The sequence below is a fragment of the Podarcis erhardii genome, assembly GCF_964252035.2.
Source record: "Podarcis erhardii genome assembly, chromosome: 5".
Taxonomy (NCBI): domain Eukaryota; kingdom Metazoa; phylum Chordata; class Lepidosauria; order Squamata; family Lacertidae; genus Podarcis; species Podarcis erhardii.
Genome location: NC_138509.1, coordinates 78,789,704 through 78,809,899, shown reverse-complemented (window position 1 = coordinate 78,809,899; position 20,196 = coordinate 78,789,704). Strand labels below are relative to the sequence as shown.

At 43.8% G+C, this 20,196-nt stretch overlaps 1 long non-coding RNA gene across 1 annotated transcript in view; it reads right to left on the bottom strand.

Annotated features, from left to right (window-relative positions):
- The window catches only part of LOC309342376, a 29,602-nt gene extending 9,424 nt beyond the window's left edge, over positions 1-20,178 (bottom strand). Inside the window, exon 1 of the long non-coding RNA XR_014156746.1 lies at positions 19,762-20,178. This is a non-coding gene — a long non-coding RNA (uncharacterized lncRNA). The remainder of the gene's footprint in view (positions 1-19,761) is intronic.
- Between the last annotated feature and the right edge of the window lie 18 nt (positions 20,179-20,196).

Sequence of the window (20,196 nt, the reverse complement as noted above, 5' to 3'; positions counted from 1 at the left end):
CTGTAGTTATGGGCACACCGTGTTTCAGATCTCATATGAGGAAGTCAGTTCTTCATTGTGCCTGTGCTGCATTACTGTAGTCACATACCAATGGGAAACTGGCTAACTAAGATTAGGCCCTGACTCATATATGGGAATAACTAGTATAACAAGTCTTGAAATTTACCAACTCTTATTTATTTCATTTAAAGTTCATTTAGAGTTGGATTCCGTTCCAAGATGGCGGCGCGTTCGTACGCTGTGGCTCTGAGCTCCCAATATCTTAAGGTCCATATATAGCAACACCCTAGAGGTCCCGGGCCCTAAGGAAGTTAGATTAGCCTCAACCAGAGCCAGGGCCTTCTCAACACTGGCTCCGGCCTGGTAGAATGCTCCGTCTCATGAGACCAGGGCCCCGTGGGATCTGATTTCTTTCCGCAGGGCCTGCAAGACAGAGTTGTCCCACCTGGCCTTTGGCTTAGAATCAGTTTGATTCTCTCCCCCTCTTTCTTTTTCCTTTCCCCTCCTGTGAAGAGACTGCATCCTAATGTTTTAATGTTGTATCTTAATCTTTTAAATTGTATTTTAATCAACTTGTTTTTATTATTGGTTGTGAGCCCAGTCTTGGCTGGAGAGGGCGGGGTATAAATAAAAATTTATTATTATTATTAAATTCCAACTGTCTTACAAGGAACTGGAGGAACTACTTGGTCTTTCCCCACATTTTAACCTCACAACAGCCCTGTGAGGTAGGTTTCAGCTGAGGTTTAGTTACTGGTCCAAGGACGCCCAGTAAGCTTCATGGCTGAGTGGGGATTTGAACCTGGGTTTCTTCAGTCCTAGATTCAGGTAGGTAGCTGTGTTGGTCTGATGCTGTTGAAATAAATAAAAAATAAAAATTGTCCAGTAGCACCTTATGGATCAACTAAGTTTTTTCTGATATAAGCTTTCATGTGCATGCACACTTCTTCAGATACACTGAAGCAGAAGTCACCAGACCCTGGACAATTTTTTTAATTTTTTTAAAAAAAATTTATTCAGTCCTAGTCTGACACTCTAACCATTACCCCATATGTCTTCTTGTGATTTAAGATTTTTGACTACTTCAGGTAACCTGTTTCCACAAGAATCCCACAAGAGCAGTGATTTCCCCCAAAAACCACATTTCATTGTTTGAATCAACTACTTCTTTCTCTGGTCATGCTCTTACAAAGGCAACAGAAGGGGAGCCTGAGATTCACTGGTGCTCTGCTTTTAATCTGTGTTGAAGCCATCAGTCTGCCAATGGCGGTGATTAATTTATATTTCAGACTCTACTGAGTTTCATCAATACAAAAGGGTATTTTCAACCTTTCAAATTATTAATTCGGAACTCCAATCTCGGCTCATCATGTGTTGTTGCAACTTCGAAGTCCATGAATGCAGATTGTATTCTTATGGTGTATGGAGAACAGGGTGGAAGTGAGGGGGATCCCTCTTTTTAAATTGCTAGAACAGAGGTGAGTAAGTGCAGCCCAGAAGTGAAATGCAACTTGCAGAAGTTGACTTAGAGCTCTCAAAATGCTTGTGACGGGCTTGTTACACTTCCTCACTCCAACTTCTCCAAGGGTCATGGAGAATTCCTTAATGAAATAAGCTGCGAGTACTTTTTAGAGGCAATGGTACAAAGCAGGAGATTCTCACACAGGACACCTGTGGATGTACCAAAGAAAACATTTTTATAGCTGGAATCTGTATGTGGTGGGATGCAGATCTGCCCAGAGAAGTTCTGCTAGAAATAAGGTATTTTTTTACTTTGCTTTTGTCAGTGTTTTTGTTCCCAAGCAGGGAGCTCCTAATTTGAATTACAAATTGTAGCTAAGCAAAAATATTTTGGAACTGTGAACTAGCAACAAGACTGTGAAGGGAATATTATAGGCCAAAGTTGTTAGAAATAGTAAAAACCATCCTGGCTTTTAGAATCCTGTTCAACTGGGTGTCTTTTCTTTTAAGAGAGTTCAATATTTTGTGTAGGAAACAATTTTACAGATGATACTTTTACGCTGGTTAGTTGTGTTTATCTTGGGTTAGACTTTAGATGCATTAAAATTTAGCATAAAAGTGGTACTCAGCTCAACCTGATTGTAAAGTAATGTACTGCTGTTGTATGATAGAAAGTGAATAAATTTCCTTGTACAGCAATTCCATAAACTGAGCTCTGTTTGGTGTCTGATCTGTGTTTTTTTCTGAATTCATGGTAATATTTTGCATGTGTTCATTCATAACGCAGTTCCATCCCATGTCCACATTAATCTGTGAATTAAAACAAACCCAAATTCATATGAAATTTTGCATCAAAATACAAATTTTCCTGCTGATTTAAATGGGGGTGATATTCAAATAAGTCTTACTCAGGGTAGGCCCACTGAAATCTGTGGCTGGTATTCAACACTAGTCCTACTCTGAGTGGACTCACTGTTGTTAATGAACATAGCTAAGGTTGATTCATTTCACTGGGTATGCTCTGAGCAGGGATTCTTTGAATACAACCCATGGGACTCAAATACATTGGGTACAATGAGTCTACTTGGAGTATGATGAAGTTTGGCTATTGCCTATGCATTTTGCGATAAAATGTGTGTGCATTTAAATATCTATTTAAAAACGTATTTTATAACTATATATATATATATATATATATATATATGAATTTTATCTCAGTGCACCCATTTCTAAACCCATTTTTTCCTCATAAAATACACATTTTAAACAAATTTTGGTATATTCTTGGAATGAAGAACTGTGTCGCAAAAACTGAAGAAGGGTAAAATCCAAATAATTAAGTTTAGACCTGCACACTAGCCCAGGAGGTGCAGATCAAATCAGTTCAACTCAGAACCCATGGAAACTGAATTTCTCAAGCATCCCTAAGTGTAAACAACCACATCCCATTTATTTGTCAGTCAAGAGCTACTTGCTCTGTGCGCGAGGAGACACAGTTCCTCTTCCTCTTGGAAGCAACAGAGCACACCGTCTCCACCAAGGAGGAGACAGGGGACTCCCCTGAGAAGGAGGCTAGTTCACCAACACAGGAGCCAGATATATGGAGAAACGTGACTCAAAGAAGTAGGAGGCCCAGGGTTCGCTCTGATTGTTTAGAAATACACAATCACTTTGAGGTCCTCTCCCCTAGCATGGAAGACGAAGAGCAGACTCCATTTCAGGGTCTCTCCCTCATTACAGTCGATCAGGTATATGAAGACGAGCAGCAAAGTCAGTCCTCAGGGAATGTGCAGGCGACCTTGGAACGGACAGCTCACGGAAGAACCCCGACCAGACCTAAGAGGAGGCGTGTAGTGGTGATAGGGGATTCCCTACTGAGGGGAACAGAAGCAGTGATCTGTGGGCCTGACAAGATGTCTCGGGAAGTGTGCTGTCTCCCCGGGGCTAAGATCCAAGGTGTAACTGAACGACTGCAAGGAATCATAAAACCCACTGACAAATACCCCTTCCTCTTGGTTCATGTGGGAACCAATGACACTGCAAGCAATAGCCTCCAGAAGATCAAAAGAGACTATGAGGCTCTGAGCAGGAAATTGAAGCAATTAAATGCACAAATTGTCATCTCATCTGTCCTCCCAGTTGAACGACGTGGCCCAGGGAGAGAGGGAAAAATAGTGGAAGTGAACAGCTGGCTTCGCAAATGGTGTAAACAGGAACAGTTTGGATTCTTAGATCACGGACTGCAGTTTCTTGAAGATGGACTTCTGGCAAGTGATGGGCTGCACCTCACAACGGTTGGGAGGAATGTTTTTGCCAAAAATCTCAGAAACCTCATCAGGAGGGCTTTAAACTGACTAATGTGGGGGAGGGAGACAGTGCTCCTGAAGGTAGGAGTCTATCAATTGAAGAAGATGATCATCCAAATGTCATAGACCAAATGGAGCAAACAGCACGCAGACCTAGTGGTGGGAGGAAAAAATCCTTAAATAAGAGACACGGGGGAATGATTAATGGACTTCAATGTCTGTACACTAATGCGCAAAGCATGGGAAATAAACAAGATGAGCTTGAGCTCTTGGTACAGCAAACTAAATATGACATACAGTAATAGGCATCACTGAAACCTGGTGGGATAAGTCCCATGATTGGAATGTAATAATGGAGGGATACAATCTATTTCAGAGAAACAGACCAGACAAGAAAGGAGGAGGAGTGGCGTTATATGTCAGGGGTGTGTATACCTGTGAAGAGATCCAAGATTTAGAACCTCAAAGCCAAAGTGAGAGCATTTGGTTCAAAATTAAGGGAGAGAAGAATAACAGGGACCTCATTGTGGGAGTTTACTATAGATCCCCAAGCCAAACGGAGGACATAGATGATGCCTTCCTGGAACAGATGGCCAAGCATGCAAAAGGAAGGGAGATAGTAGTAACGGGGGACTTCAATTACCCGGATATTTGTTGGATGTCAAACTCAGCCAAGAGCATAAGGTCAAACAGATTCCTCACTGGCCTTGCAGACAACTTCATTGTCCAGAAAGTGGGAGAAGCAACAAGAGGAACAGCCATTTTAGATCTGGTCCTAACCAATGTTGATGACCTGGTTAGCGGGGTAGAAGTGGAAGGATCATTAGGCGTGAGTGATCATGCTCTTCTGAAGTTTACTATACAGCAGAAAGGAGCAGCCAAGCATACTAGGACTCAATTTCTTGACTTTAAGAAAGCCGACTTCATAAAACTTAGGGAAGTGCTGGGTGAGATCCCATGGACAGTAATACTAAAAGGAAAGGGAGTTCATGGTGGCTGGGAGTTTGTTAAGAGGGAGATAGTAAAAGCACAACTTCAGGCAATACCAATGAGACGGAAACATGGAAGGTGCCTAAAGAAGCCAGGGTGGCTATCTAAAGAACTTTTAACTGAGTTAAGATTAAAAAAGGATGTGTACAAAAAATGGAAAAGGGGGGAAACCACCAAAGAGGAATTCAAACAAATAGCCAGCACGTGTAGACACAAAGTCAGAAAAGCTAAAGCACAGAATGAACTCAGGCTTGCTAGAGAGGTTAAAAGCAACAAAAAAGGCTTTTATGGGTATGTTCGTAGCAAAAGGAAGAACAAAGAAACAGTGGGGTCACTCAGAGGAGAAGATGGTGAAATGCAAACAGGGGACACAGAAAGGGCTGAACTCCTCAATGCCTTCTTTGCCTCAGTCTTCTCCGATAAAGAAAACAATGCCCAACCTGAAGAATTTGGAGCAAATGATTCAGCAGAGGAAACACAGCCCAGTATAACTAAGGAGATAGTACAAGAATACTTGGCTAGTTTAGATGTATTCAAGTCTCCAGGGCCAGATGAACTGCATTCAAGAGTATTAAAAGAACTGGCAGATGTGATCTCAGAACCACTGGCAGTCATCTTTGAGAATTCCTGGAGAACAGGCGAAGTCCCGGCAGACTGGAGGAGGGCAAATGTTGTCCCTATTTTCAAAAAGGGGAAAAGAGATAATTACCAAATAATTACCGCCCAGTCAGTCTGACATCAATACCAGGGAAGATTCTGGAGCAGATCATTAGGCAAACAGTCTGTGAGCACCTAGAAAGGAATGCTGTGATCACCAATAGTCAGCATGGATTTCTGAAAAATAAGTCATGTCAGACTAACCTGATCTCGTTTTTTGACAGAATTACAAGCCTGGTAGATGAAGGGAACGCAGTGGATGTAGCCTACCTTGATTTCAGCAAGGCATTTGACAAGGTGCCCCATGATATTCTTGTAAAGAAGCTGGTAAAATGCGGTCTTGACTATGCTACCACTCAGTGGATTTGTAACTGTCTGACTGACCGAACCCAAAGGGTGCTCATCAATGGTTCCTCTTCATCCTGGAGAAGAGTGACTAGTGGGGTGCCACAGGGTTCTGTCTTGGGCCCGGTCTTATTCAACATCTTTATCAATGACTTGGATGATGGACTCAAGGGCATCCTGATCAAATTTGCAGATGACACCAAACTGGGAGGGGTGGCTAACACCCCAGAGGACAGGATCACACTTCAAAACGACCTTGACAGATTAGAGAACTGGGCCAAAACATGAATTTTAACAGGGAGAAATGTAAAGTATTGCACTTGGGCAAAAAAAAAAAAATGAGAGGCACAAATACAAGATGGGTGACACCTGGCTTGAGAGCAGTACATGTGAAAAGGATCTAGGAGTCTTGGTTGACCACAAACCTGACATGAGCCAACAGTGTGACGCGGCAGCTAAAAAAGCCAATGCAATTCTGGGCTTCATCAATAGGAGTATAGCATCTAGATCGAGGGAAGTAATAGTGCCACTGTATTCTGCTCTGGTCAGACCTCACCTGGAGTACTGTGTCCAGTTCTGGGCACCACAGTTCAAGAAGGACACTGACAAACTGGAACGTGTCCAGAGGAGGGCAACCAAAATGGTCAAAGGCCTGGAAACGATGCCTTATGAGGAACGGCTAAGGGAGCTGGGCATGTTTAGCCTGGAAAAGAGGAGGTTAAGGGGTGATATGATAGCCATGTTCAAATATATAAGGTTGTTTTCTGCTGGTCCAGAGAAGCGGACATGGAGCAATGGATCCAAACTACAAGAAAGAAGATTCCACCTAAACATTAGGAAGAACTTCCTGACAGTAAGAGCTGTTCGACAGTGGAATTTGCTGCCAAGGAGTGTGGTGGAGTCTCCTTCTTTGGAGGTCTTTAAGCAGAGGCTTGACAACCATATGTCAGGAGTGCTCTGATGGTGTTTCCTGCTTGGCAGGGGGTTGGACTCGATGGCCCTTGTGGTCTCTTCCAACTCTATGATTCTATGATTCCTTCCTCTGGTTCATGCATTAGTGAACACTGGAAATGGGGCATTGCTTATCATTTTTAGAAGCCCTCTTGGATTTAAATTTTTAAAACCCTTTTAAATATCTAATGAGAAATTATTTCATCCTTTCCCTCTTTGAATCCCCCCACTCCCTTTTCTTTTCCTGTGACCTTTAATGTACACCAGAACACAGGCCTGACATTTGCAGGCAAAAGGATGTGTTGTCAAAGTGACCTTTTTTGAAGGTGACTTCAAAGAGATGTGCTCCAGCCAGCCCTTTGCAGGGAAGCAGAAAAAGCTTGGGAATATATGGAAAGCAGATGCAACTTACACCCAAGCTTACCGGGTGGCTTCAGACTACTGAATAATGCATTTCACATCACACTGAAAACTGGGAAGCTCAGTATTGAGAACATTCTCAGCTAAATTAGTCAGATTTCTGCCATCACCCCAGAGATCAATTCCTATTTAGTTGGAAAGCGGACCTTAGCAGAACATCAACTCTCTGCTGCTCTGAGCATTAGGAAACTGAACTTCCTTTGGAAAGCTGAACTCCACTGCTGGTAGAGGCTGACAACTCATTGATGGATTTGAGTTTCAGGGTTAGGGTCAAAGGTCAGCATGGCTGAGCATCTGCCAAAGGTTCACACCCCAACAGAAGGGCCACTGGTAAGTGCCCTTGGAACTGTTCCTCTACACCACTGTAACCTGCTTGCTTGTTCACCCACCTCTCAGGCCCCTCTGCACTATACATTTAAAGCAGATCCTATCACTTTAAACAGTCAGGGCTTCCCCCAAAGAATCCTGGGGGCTGCAGTTCGTTTAGGATGCTAGCAGTTGTTAGCAGACCCCTATTCCCCTCACAATTCCCAGGGTTCCACAGGTAGACGGATTGTTAAACCAGTCCGAAAACTGTAGCTCTGTGAGGGGAATAGGGGTCTTCAATTCCCTTAACAGTGGGAGACGGGTGGCGCTGTGGGTTAAACCACAGAGCCTAGGGCTTGCCGATCAGAAGGTCGGCAGTTCGAATCCCCGCGACGGGGTGAGCTCCCGTTGCTCGATCCCTGCTCCTGCCAACCTAGCAGTTCAAAAGCATGTCAAGTGCAAGTAGATAAATAGGTACCGCTCTGGCGGGAAGGTAAACGGCGTTTCCGTGCGCTGCTCTGGTTCGCCAGAAGCGGCTTAGTCATGCTGGCCACATGACCCGGAAGCTGTACGCCGGCTCCCTCGGCCAATAAAGCGAGATGAGCACCGCAACCCCAGAGTCGGTCACAACTGGACCTAATGGTCAGGGGTCCCTTTTACCTTAGTCCCTTAACAGCACCCTTTTACCTTATTCCCTTAACAGCACCCTTAACACACAACTGTTTGAAATGTATAGTACATATGGGGCTTCCTCTGGCCCAGACAACAGTTAGAGAAACAATATTGCCATAATCATATAAAGTATTATGCAGGGCTTTTTTCTGCTGGAACTCACTGGAACTCAGTTCCGGCACCTCTCAGGTGGGCACCATTGCCATTATAAGAGAACAACGGAGGCAGAGAGCCTTCTCGGTAGTGGTGCCCGCCCTGTGGAATGCCTTCCCATTAGATGTCAAGGAAATAAACAACTATCCGACTTTTTGAAGACATCTGAAGGCAGCCCTGTATTGGGAAATTTTTAATGTCTGATGTTTTTACAATTTTTTATATGCTGTAAGCCACCCAGAGTGGTTGGGGAAACCCATCCAGATGGGCGGGGTAGAATAATAATAATAATAATAATAATAATAATAATAATAATAATAATAATAATTAGTGAGTTCCGACACCTTTTTCTCTAGAAAAACAGCACTGGTATTATGAACTATTCTACCAAGTTAAAATTATCCCAAATCTCATTAGCCCTAGTATACAGTGGCACAATGTGTCAGTGCATCTGGTTGTTAACCAGGTTGGTGGTTTGAGACTACCCAGGTACCGCTGTTGGCAGGATTTCTGCATTGCAGGGGGCTGGACCAGATGACTCTCAGGGTCCCTTTCCAACTCTACAATTCTAGGATTCTAGTGATTTAAACTAGCTCACGCAAAAGGCAAATTCTACCCAACTTAGTGGGACATACAGGGAAATTTCTAATCAGAAGTTCAGTCAGTTCAATTGGACTTACAAGTCTGCGAGGAAAGGTGCAGAGCTCAATGCAGAGCACCTGCTTGGCATGCAGGAGTTCCAGGTAAGACTCAGAAGTGTCCATGCCTGTGATCTGGGAAAGCTGCAGCCAGCCAGTATAGACAATAGTAAGCTCAGTGGACCAATAGTCTCAGTAATGTTAGTCTCCTATGTTCCGATGGTCCAATAGTCTCCTATGTTCCGATGGGTGTATGATTACTCCCATGTAAAAATGTTTAGGCTTAGGCTGCAAGAACACCAACCAAATGCAGGATTGTGGTTTGTGAGCCAGTGGACTGTGAAGTGGAATGACGTCTCTTTGCTTCTCATTTTGAATAATTTTTGAAAGTTACATCCTGTTTGGATTACTGTAATGCCTTTGGAAAGCGTTCAGAAACTTCAGCAGGACCAAGATGCTATTGCCAGATTGCTGACTGAAGCTAGTTTCAAGGAGAACAGAAACCCCTTGTTCCAACAGCTCCAATGGCCCGTTTCTGGGTGTAATTCAGAGGACTGGTTATGACCTGCAAAGCCCAATCTGGCTTGGATCTAGACTACCTAAATGGCTGTACCTCCCCATGTGAGTCTGCCTGGGCAGGCCTTTCTCTTAGTCCTGCTACCTTCACAGGCCCATTTCGTAAGGACACAAGAGAGGGCCTTCTCAGTAGCTGTTCCTGGATTGTGGGAATCCCTTCAACAAGAGGCTAGCCTGGCCCCCTCCTTGCTTTGCTTTCACCAGCAAATACTTTTTGTTTGTTCAGACAGGCCTTTGGCCACTAACTGGTTGCTATGGCAGAGTCTTTGGGGAACAGGTGTTGTACATTCTTGTTTCTCTTTTGTGCATGCTTTCAAATGACTTTAGGGTTCTCAGTGCTATTTTTAATAGGGTTTCTTTTTTTATATATATATTTATACTGAGCTTGTGCTTTAAGCTACATTTGTTTAAATTCATGCTGCGATTTGATCCTATACAGGATAAAAGGCAGGGTATTAAATAAATAAATAAATAAATAAATAAATAAAAACATATTTTCATCATCCTTTAAAATCGGTCATTTATTCTGAACTATAAATTCCTCATAAATCTCTAATAGGTTTTGTTGTTATGCTAATGGGTTATTTCCATAACACCTTGCAGTATTTAGCAGAGTAATGAATATAACATTACCATGGATTGATAAGAGGCTCTGAGATGTTTGTTTCCGTGCCATACTGCATCTTATAATTTTAGACAATGCTCACAGGCCAAAAAACCAAATGCATTAATCGTATTTTTCAATCTCTTTTCCAAACCCATAAGCAATGCTTCATCCGTCAATTCCCAAAGCATGCAACCAATGAAATATTTCTGTGACTTCTATCTGCTTTGTGAGTCAATGGAAATAAATGGTATCATAGGAATGGCTTCTTCACGTGCGAATAAGCCATCAGAGACATAACTTTCCTATCACTTGAAGTCATCTCAAATGGCTTGGGTGTATGGGAGTCAGAGTCCAACAACAACTGGAGGGACACAGGTTATCTATCGATCCATGCCTGGCTTAGGTCTAGCATATCATATGTTAGTTTTTGACATGGTAAATCCCACATGAAGTGACCATGTTGTTTAAAGATAGGCTTTTCTCCAGTGGTGCCTGCCTCACCTATGGAATGCTGTCCCCAACAATTGTTTTAGAACAACCTTGGAACTGCAAAACACTCTGAGAGTCGGGCTGACAGCAGGATATGATGCAAAATTAGTAATGAACCCACGATACCAACCAAGTTGGTAGAGCATGAGACTCTTAATCTCAGGGTTTGAGCCTCACATTGGGCAAAAGATCCCTGCATTGCAGGAGTGGACAAGGTGACCCTTGTGGTCCCTTCCAACTCTACAATTATACAACTCTACAATTGTACAACTCTACAATTATGTTCTGTGATCTAAAGGCACAGAAATGTGGTATTATTCTCATGTTCAGAAATGTCTATAGCAACAATTACTGTATTGGCCTGAATATAAGCCTCACTTTCCCTCCAAATTCTGACCATGAAAAGTTAAAGTGTGGCTTATATTCGTGACCTTATGGTATGCAGCCAGGAGCGTGGGGCAAACAGCACCCAGGTGCATGGCAAAGCAGCACCCGCCCTATGCGTAGTCCCCTGTCCTCCCCCCCAAGGCTGGGAAGGGAGAGAAGGAGGAAGGAGAAAGGTCGCTGACAATGCAGCCCCCCCCCCCCCCAGTATGCAGCCAGGAGCAGCGGCTTATATTCGGGAATTTTTTCTTTCTTTCTCCCCCCACTCCAATTTTAATGGTGCGGCTTATATTCAGGTGCGGCTTATATTGGGTCCAATATGGTATACAAAAAATGGTAAGTCAAGAGACTGAGATGAAATGATGTACATGAGTGCTGAACTGGCTATAATATGGCTCTCTAATAAGCCCTCCTCTCCCCCAGTTCTGAAAATGATTGCATCATAGGATCATTGTAGGAAAATGATAATATAGCCCATTATAGCCAGTGTCTTTTATATGTTCCTGTATTGTTTTGTATCATGAAAGCAAAGTTCTACTATAGTAGTTTGCATTTTTGAAGAACCACGACTGAATTGTTTGCGGGCTCGAGCAAGAAGTGCAGCTCTGAAAAAGAAGTCAAATTTCACTGAACCTGTATGAGAAGCCATGATTTCTGAAATTGCAGCATGCCAGTGTACTACTTGCTACAAATGTACATCGTAAACGCTTAGTAATTGGACTCACTGAGATTTGTTCTCTATTTGATGAGATTCTCTGTTGCTTTAAGCAAGTGAATGGAACACATTCATCTTTCATAATCTGTTCAGAACATCTTGTTACACAAAAGTCCATCATGTAACTAGCTTATTATTTTACGTCAGTTTTTAAAGAAAGAAATGCATACAAAAGAAGCATAATGTGTACTGACTTGGCTACTAATAGCTCTGAATAGTGAATGAAGCAAAGTGGTAAGGAAAAGATGGCCATCATATTTGTTCCCTATTTGAGTATATCACAAAAGTGAGCAATTTCGCACAGGCATAAGGCACCACTTTGTATACATTGGAATAAATCCAGTTTTTTAACCCCAGGTAGTAAATAGATTTTTTCTTCCACCTGACCCCAAGTGACTACCACTACCACTACTTTGCCTTCCTTCCTTCCCAATCAAACAGACAATTGGTATTGATAAATTTTTATTTCAACAATTCATATACTGCTTAACCACAATTCTTTTGAAGCAATATGCAGGAAACTGAATACAATGAAGCTAAAAATGAGCTATTAAATCAGAATTCAATTAAAAACCCTGCTTGATTAATTATAAACAGTCTTCAGTAAACGCTGGACATTCAACAAGGATGGGGACTAATCTCAACTGTAAGGGACTTCCATAAAATTGAGCCCACAATACTACACACTTGGCTCCTGGCAATTCCCGTCAGGGAATTCCTGTCAGGCCAAGCCAGCATGAAACTCTTCTTCTTCTTCTTCTTCTTCTTCTTCTTCTTCTTCTTCTTCTTCATACTTTTAAAATTCTCTACCCAAATATTCAGTACTTTTTTACAGACCTTTTTTACAGCACTTTTTTACAGACCTACCGATGCAAACCTATGCAGATAATGCACATAATCAGGAAATGTTTAAAATTCAATTACATTTGAAATTCAGTCATTAAATTTCAGTTTGCTGCATTTAGCACTTGACAGCCAATCTAGCCAGATGTTTAATTACATCAATGGGTCCTTGTAGTTTCAAAGGGAGATTTGTTAAACGTAGAGCTTTTGCCAACTGCCTCGTCTGAAAAGTCAAGCAACCACTATGCCATTAATCAATTTAAGAGACTAAGAAAGAACAACATTACCATGGAAATGTAACTGTGTTCCTCTAACCACTGTGTAATCATGAACTGAATCCAACATTTGCAGCAAAAACAACCTTTGGTGACAGATGCTACGCAATGGAGGGAAAGGGAGACATTTTGCCTTCATGGAAATTGTCTCGAGAAAAGGACACTGCAATTTTGAGAGCTATTTGTGAAAATCTTCTGAAGAGCATCTTCAATTTACATAAGCAGAAGTGATGGCATAAATAACTAAAGCTGGATAGATATGTTATGGTTACCTAGGCAGCAAAAACATCTCTTGTGTTCTTCACCGGCATGGAAAAAGGACTTGGAAGAACAGCCCCAGAAGGCAGAAATTTACAATGAGTTCTACATCGAATTATTTCCAATATCACAAATTCTGTGGACACTCCCCTATCGCTTATTCGAAACACACACCAGATCACCTACATCTAGACTTGTGAAGAACACATTGAACTCCACATTCTGGGATTTACATGTTTCTAACGGGCATGTGTGTGCGCTACAGTCCCAGCAACAGTCTTCATTGGCATTTTCAGCATTAAATTAAACTGGTTGTCAATCTACTTGCCAATGCAAGGTTTTTGGGCTGCTTCTACAATCACCACACTCTACATTTAAAGCACATGACTTTCTCCAAAGACTCCTCGAAACTGTAGCTCATTAAGGTGCTGGGAATTGTAGCTCTGGTGGATAAACTATGGTTTCCAGGATTTTTTGGAAGAAGCCCTGTGCTATGGTGTGGATGTAACTAGAACAGCAACAGGAAACACCTTACTCCATCCAGATACAGGTAAATTGAGCTCCATCTAGTGATTAAACTACAATGGTACCTCTGGTTACAAACTTAATTTGTTCTGGAGGTCGTTCTTAAGCTGAAACCGTTCTTATCCTGAGGCGCACTTTCACTAATGGGGTTTCTCGCTGCGCGCGCGCCTCTAGTGTGCAATTTCCATTTGCATCCTGGGGCAAAGTTCGCAACCAGCAGCAGCTACTTCCGGGTTAGCAGAGCTCGTAACCTGAAGCGTTCGGAACCAGAGGTACCACTGTACATAATGACACTACCCACCACTCTGCTTCCATTTCCCAAGTAAAAACTTATGTCATGTAGTACAGTTTAATTTCTATATAAGAAGTATGGAGTCAATCTTGTCTGAAAATCATATTTGGGTTCTCTTACATGAAAGCTCTTTCTCGTCCACAGATGTATATAGAATATTATTATTATTAGTTTATTTTGGGGTTTTCTGGCTTACAAACAATCACAAAGGTGGGCCACCAGGTGGCGCATTGGAAGATGGCTGACAATAACATCTCTCCGACCCACACGAGGTAATTAAGAGGCTGCTTTGGGAAGTATGCAGTCTTCCCCCCCCCCCAGGATATGGGGGGACTGCCTTGCCAGCGGTGGCCACAATGCACCCCCAGATTCGAGAGAAGGGGGTGCCCGGTCACTTGGCACCAGCCCTCGGTGAAGTCGGCTCTTCCCGGACGCCGTCTCCAATCTGCACGTGCTGGTTCGCTTTAACTCGAAAATACAATTGGAAATATATAATTGGAAGATGTTAAAGCACATACGTCAAGCAAAGGTCGGGAGATAAGACTGCTGATTAATGGATCTCTGGGATCGGAGCGGCAGGTGAGGACAAATAAATCAAGCGATGAAGCGCCATTAAGAGATTGGTATGTCTGGAGTGAAGTATGTCAGGAGTGAAGAAGGGGGGTGGAGGAAAAAACTTTTATTTTCTTTGCCTTATGTGAGTATTAATAACCCTCCACCCCAAAGAAAAAAGAACCGGCGTATTTTATTACACAAGCAGGAATTTAAAAACTGTGTGGGATGAATTAATGATGAAGAGAGGATTGGTAAAGATCGGAGAATGGAAAAATTTTATGACGCAGTTTTAAAATGGCGTCTCACAAGACAGGCTTGTTTATGAAAGACGGGGGGAGGAGAACCAGGACTATTTGAAAGTGAACGGTGATTGGAATTTGATCTTAACCTGGCAGAGCCCTCTATGAGATATTTTACAAGCCTGGGAAAACTAAAGGGCAGACCGAAGATAAACTTTCGAAGGAGGAGGGGAATGGCGGCTGTCCCTATGAGATATGACTTTTGGAGTGTGTAAAACCCACACAGACAATGTTTGTTTTCAACCTGCCTGTGAAGACTATCAGAGATCGCAAAGAAAGGAATATATGACAACAACAAGAAGATGAAGAAAGTAATAAAGAGACTATCTGGATAGAACTGGATAGAACTGTTTAATTAAAGCAGTAATAGAAGTGATGTTTACAATAATTTTTTTAATAGACTATATATTTTCCCCATTCCTTATTAACATTTTGGTCTTCCTGATTCCTAATTCTTCTGGTCAATTTTGCCATTTCAGCTTAGTACATCAGTTTAGAGTGCCATTCTTCCCTGGTAGGGACTGTACTTTCTTACCATCTCTGAGCTAACAAAGTCCAGGCAGCTTAGAATATTATTTTTAGTGAGGAGACAATGACATTCTGCAGATTTGTAATGGCACACTTTCCTAAAGAAATGTTATACAAGCTCTATTGCAATGAAAGCAGCATGGTGAAAATTGGAGGTGCTGGGAATTGTAGCTCTGTGAGGGATAGACAACAGTTTCCAGGATTCCTGGGTGTGTATTTTAAATGTATGGTGTGTGTGTGTGTGTGTGTGTGTGTGAACACACTGCAAAGTGGATTAAAATGTGCATACAGGGATGCAGTGAACACATATAAACAAATAAGTATAATTTCCTGATAAGAAGCTGCTGAAATAATTAACTTAATCTGTTTTGTTATGTAAAGAATTTTTTTTTTTTTACTCTTTCAGTTGAAGCCGAGAATGAGGAGATGAAGTCAGAATACTAGACAACAGGATATTACTACAAACACTTCCGGCTTCTTTCTTCATGCCTCCCTTCTCAAACCCCCCCCCCCAATTCCTCTGGGGGATCAATCAGTGGTTTGAAAGTAGGGAAGTGAAACAGTAGAAAAATATATTCAGAGAAATGCAAATATTGAATGATAAAAAGGAGCCTTGTGCAATAAATGCTATTCAGCAGCCACTTACCAGCATCACAAAAATAATCTCCAATACAACAAAAGGAGCATTAATTGCCATTAAAGCCCAGTAATTCCACTAATGATTTCAGAAAGAAACACAAGACCATTTTTGGTATCTCACAGAGCTGGAATGAAATAAGCTGGATGAGATAGCAACTCAAGCAGTGCATAAAAGTCACAAAGATGTATATATAAAGGGAAAATAGGAAAAATATTCTTACTCTCCACCAGGTATCTTTGAAATATTTCTAATTCAACATTAAGCTGAAATTTAGATTCAGTGCTGTTTCCTTATGGACTGAAGTGTACAGACTTAAAACATTTTTTCATCTATGTATTTATTATTTACATAATTTATATGCTGATAATAATCACAACAATAAAGTATAAAAACTAATGCAGCAAATTATAACTGCAAAATTTACTTCTTCTTAATACTGCAAAATAGCAATAGCCAATTACAGTATTTACCACTCACCTGTTGCAGCAGTGGGCGTGGGCTTCCCAAGGCCGGGTGACACCCCCCCATTGTCTGCCCACCCCCTTCCAGCTGGCCAATCGGTGGCTGGCAGGGGGCGGGGCGAGAGCCAGGTAGGGCAGGCTCCTGCCGGCCATCATCCCAGTTGGTCTCTGGAGCGTCACCCGTCCCTCCCTCTAATTTAATGTGTTTTCTTGCAGGCTAACCTTTCTTCCTAGGTCCGTGGACATTGCTACGGTCGCACGGTGGTTGCTGTTTCCCAGAGGTGGGAAGGAATTTTTTCCTACTCTGCCGGTTTTGCCTTCCCCGTAGCAATTGTCACAACTCTGGCAGTTTTAGGCCTTGGGCGGTATCCTATAATCTATCTTCGGAATGGGGGATGGCATTATTATGCACCCTATGTGGCAGCCTATGCAGGTTGGGGTGCCACATTGTCAACCCCTCTAGGGCACATTAAAGACTAAAGGGTTTACCATAGCAGGTACTTTCATAGAAGAGAGAGAACTTTATCAGACACATTAAGTTTTGTTGCATAGATGGGGTATAGAGTTAAGCAGTGCATTTAGTAGTCTTAAAGAACCAAATGTGTACACTCCCCCATTTTAATCATGTGTGCCACTGGGGGCAATACTTTAGACCTGTTGGATTTGGCTCTGGTACATGGAAGATTCTCCCTGAGATCATTAACAGCACAATCCTATGCTTGAGTACTACTCAGGATAAGACCCACAAACAAAGCTTCCTTGTGCCTTGGATCCTAGCCTAAAACCACAGGTCATGCACTGTGTGTGTGTGTGTGTGTAGTTTTGCTGCAACAATGGCTCAGCATGTCTGGCTGTTAAATCAAAAGGTTGGTGGTTTGAGTCCACGCAGAGACTGCTGCATTGCAGGGGGTCGGACTAGATGATTCTCTGCGCTCCTTCCCGACTCTACAATTCTACGAAACAGATTAACAGCTCAATCCTAACCACGTTTTACTGAAGTCCTACCGAATACAATGTGGATTATTCCAAAATAAGTAGGGTCACCACTGCAGTCTGACATAGCCACTCTTTAATTTCATTTAATATCCTAGCCTAAAACCACAGAATGGCTACAGCCTATATTATTATTATGATTGCTGCTATTACTATTAAATGTGTTATAGAAAAATAGGGGTGGTTGGCTTTTGCTGCCCAACCCCCCAAGGGACTGAGTCCCCTAAGTCTGATCGGTCAGAGATGAATGGATGGAGGCTGCAGTGAAAGCAAGGAAGATCTTTATTTTTCTGTTGCAACAGAGTTTCCTCCCCTCATTACAAGGAGGCAAGACCCAGAACCAAGAAGAAACATCTCTTTTATGGGTTTGCATTTTGACATCTACCGTATTTTTCGCCCTATAGAACGCACTTTTTCCCCTCCAAAAATGAAGGGGAAATGTGTGTGCGTCCTATGGGGCGAATGCAGGCTTTCGCTGAAGCCTGGAGAGCGAGAGGCGTCAGTGCGCACCGACACCTCTCGCTCTCCAGGCTCCAGGAAGCTATCCGCAAGCCTTGCGCGCCCGGGGGAACTCCCCCCGGGCGCGCAAGGCTCACAGGCGGCAGCCGGCAGCGCGGAGCACGGGGCGCCCTCCGGAGGACGCCCCGTGCTTCGCGCAGGTGTCCGCAAGCCTTGCGCGCCTGGGGGAACTCCCCCCGGCGCGCAGGGCTTGCGGGCGGCAGCCGGCAGCGCGGAGCACAGGGCGCACTTTGGAGGACGCCCTGTGCTTCGCGCAGGTGTCCGCAGCCTGCCGCCTGGCGGGCGGGGCGCCCTGAAGCAGAGCGCCCCGCGTGCCGGACAGACATCCGCAGTGTGGGGACCCCTGCAGGAGTTCCCCGCAGGGCTCCCCACCCTGCGGATAACAGCCTGCCACCCGTCGGGTGAGGCACCCTGAAGCAGAGCGCTCCACGCGCCGGACAGACATCTGCAGCGTGGGGAGCCCTGCAGGAGTTCCCCACAGGGCTCCCCACACTGCGGATAGCAGCCTGCCGCCCGGCGTGCATGGCGCCCTGAAGCAGAGCACCCCGCGCGCCGGACAGACATCGGCCAGCCCCACAAGCTCGTGGGACAGCGGGGAGGTGCAGCGCCGCCATCCCACTGTTACCCGACCTGGTTTTGGGGGGGAAATAAAGGAAAAAAATTTTTCCTTTATTTCCCCCCCCCAAAAAAGTAGGTGCGTCCTATGGGACGGAGCGTCCTATGGGACGAAAAATATGGTAGTTACAGCATCTGGGAGGGTGGATACCAAGTTATTTATGGGGCGAATTTTTTAGTTAAAACCATAGCCCCAGAGGGGGGATATTGTTACAGTATAGGAATTCTAAGGTCTTAAAGTATTAGCAGGCCCCAGAATGAATGGAAAATCCAGTTTTAGAGAGTTTGGAACCATTAGCCACACATGGTAGGGTCCCGAAAACCCACATCTCAGGTGCCAAAGGGCAGGATCAGGAATTATACAGCACGGCTACCGTTTGCTACGGCTGTTGGGAACCTGGAGGTGCCACAGCTTCCCAACATCCCTGGGCTGCAGCCAGGGCTGGATTTAGGTTTGATGAGGCCCTAAGCTCCTGAAGGTAATGGGGCCCTTTATTATGTCCAGCTGTCCTTTGTCAACAACAAATTGTTGCTGTTTTTTGTGTTGAATATATGCCATATGGTAATTTAGGGACCTAATAGGTATCTAAAGCCATTTCCACATAACAAAATATGTATTTTATCGAAGTACAGTGGTACCTTCGTTCGTTCGTACTTAATTCGTTCCGGAGGTCTGTTCTTAACCTGAAGCACCACTTTAGTTATGGGGCCTCCTGCTGCTGCTGCACGATTTCTGTTCTCATCCTGAAGCAAAGTTCTTAACCCGAGGTACTATTTCTGGGTTAACAGAGTCTGTAACCTGAAGCATATGTAACCTGAGGTACCACTGTAATGGCTGAACTGAAATACAATTAAGAAGTATATTAATAGTGAAATACTATTAAGAAGTAGTATATTAATAGTGTTTTTTATCTTATATTTTATAAATGTACATACAGATTTTTTTTCCCCTTAAATTTTTTGGGGGCCCCCAAGGGAGTGGGGCCTTAAGTTATACAGTGGTACCTCGGGTTACATACGCTTTGGGTTACAGACTCCGCTAACCCAGAAATAGTGCTTCAGCTTAAGAACTTTGCTTCAGGATGAGAACAGAAATCGTGCTCTGGCGGCGCGGCAGCAGCAGGAGGCCCCATTAGCTAAAGTGGTGCTTCAGGTTAAGAACAGTTTCAGGTTAAGTACGGACCTTCGGAACGAATGAAGTACTTAACCTGAGGTACCACTGTAGCTTGTTTAGCTTATACGTAAATCCGGCCCTGACTGCAGCAGCCCTCAAGTAAGAAGTGCCCACCTCAGTCAGGAGCTGGAAGTAAAACTGCATTGTTATTTGCTGTGTTTTCAGCTGCTGCCTTGAAACGTTCGCTCCGTGAGGCTTCACGGTGCACTGACGAAGCCAGCAGCCCCGGGTGGGACCGAAGGAACAGACGGCGAGCGGGGCGCACAAAGCGGAACACAGTTCGAGAACGTTGGCAGGCCGCGCGAGGCGACCGTTGGCCCCGCGGCCGCCGTTTCGCGCACGCGCCCCTCCTCCTCCGACAGCGAAGCGCGGCCCTGAGCGCCCCCCACTTCCCTTCCCCTCTTCTTCCAGCGGTAGAGGAGGGGAAGGGAAGTGGGCGGGGAAAGAGACAGAGAGATTTATAGAAAAGGGAAAGAGCCTCAAACCACGTCCGCGCCTGCGCGTCAGCTAGAACGGAAGTGATTACGATTCGGCCGGCTCGAGGATTCC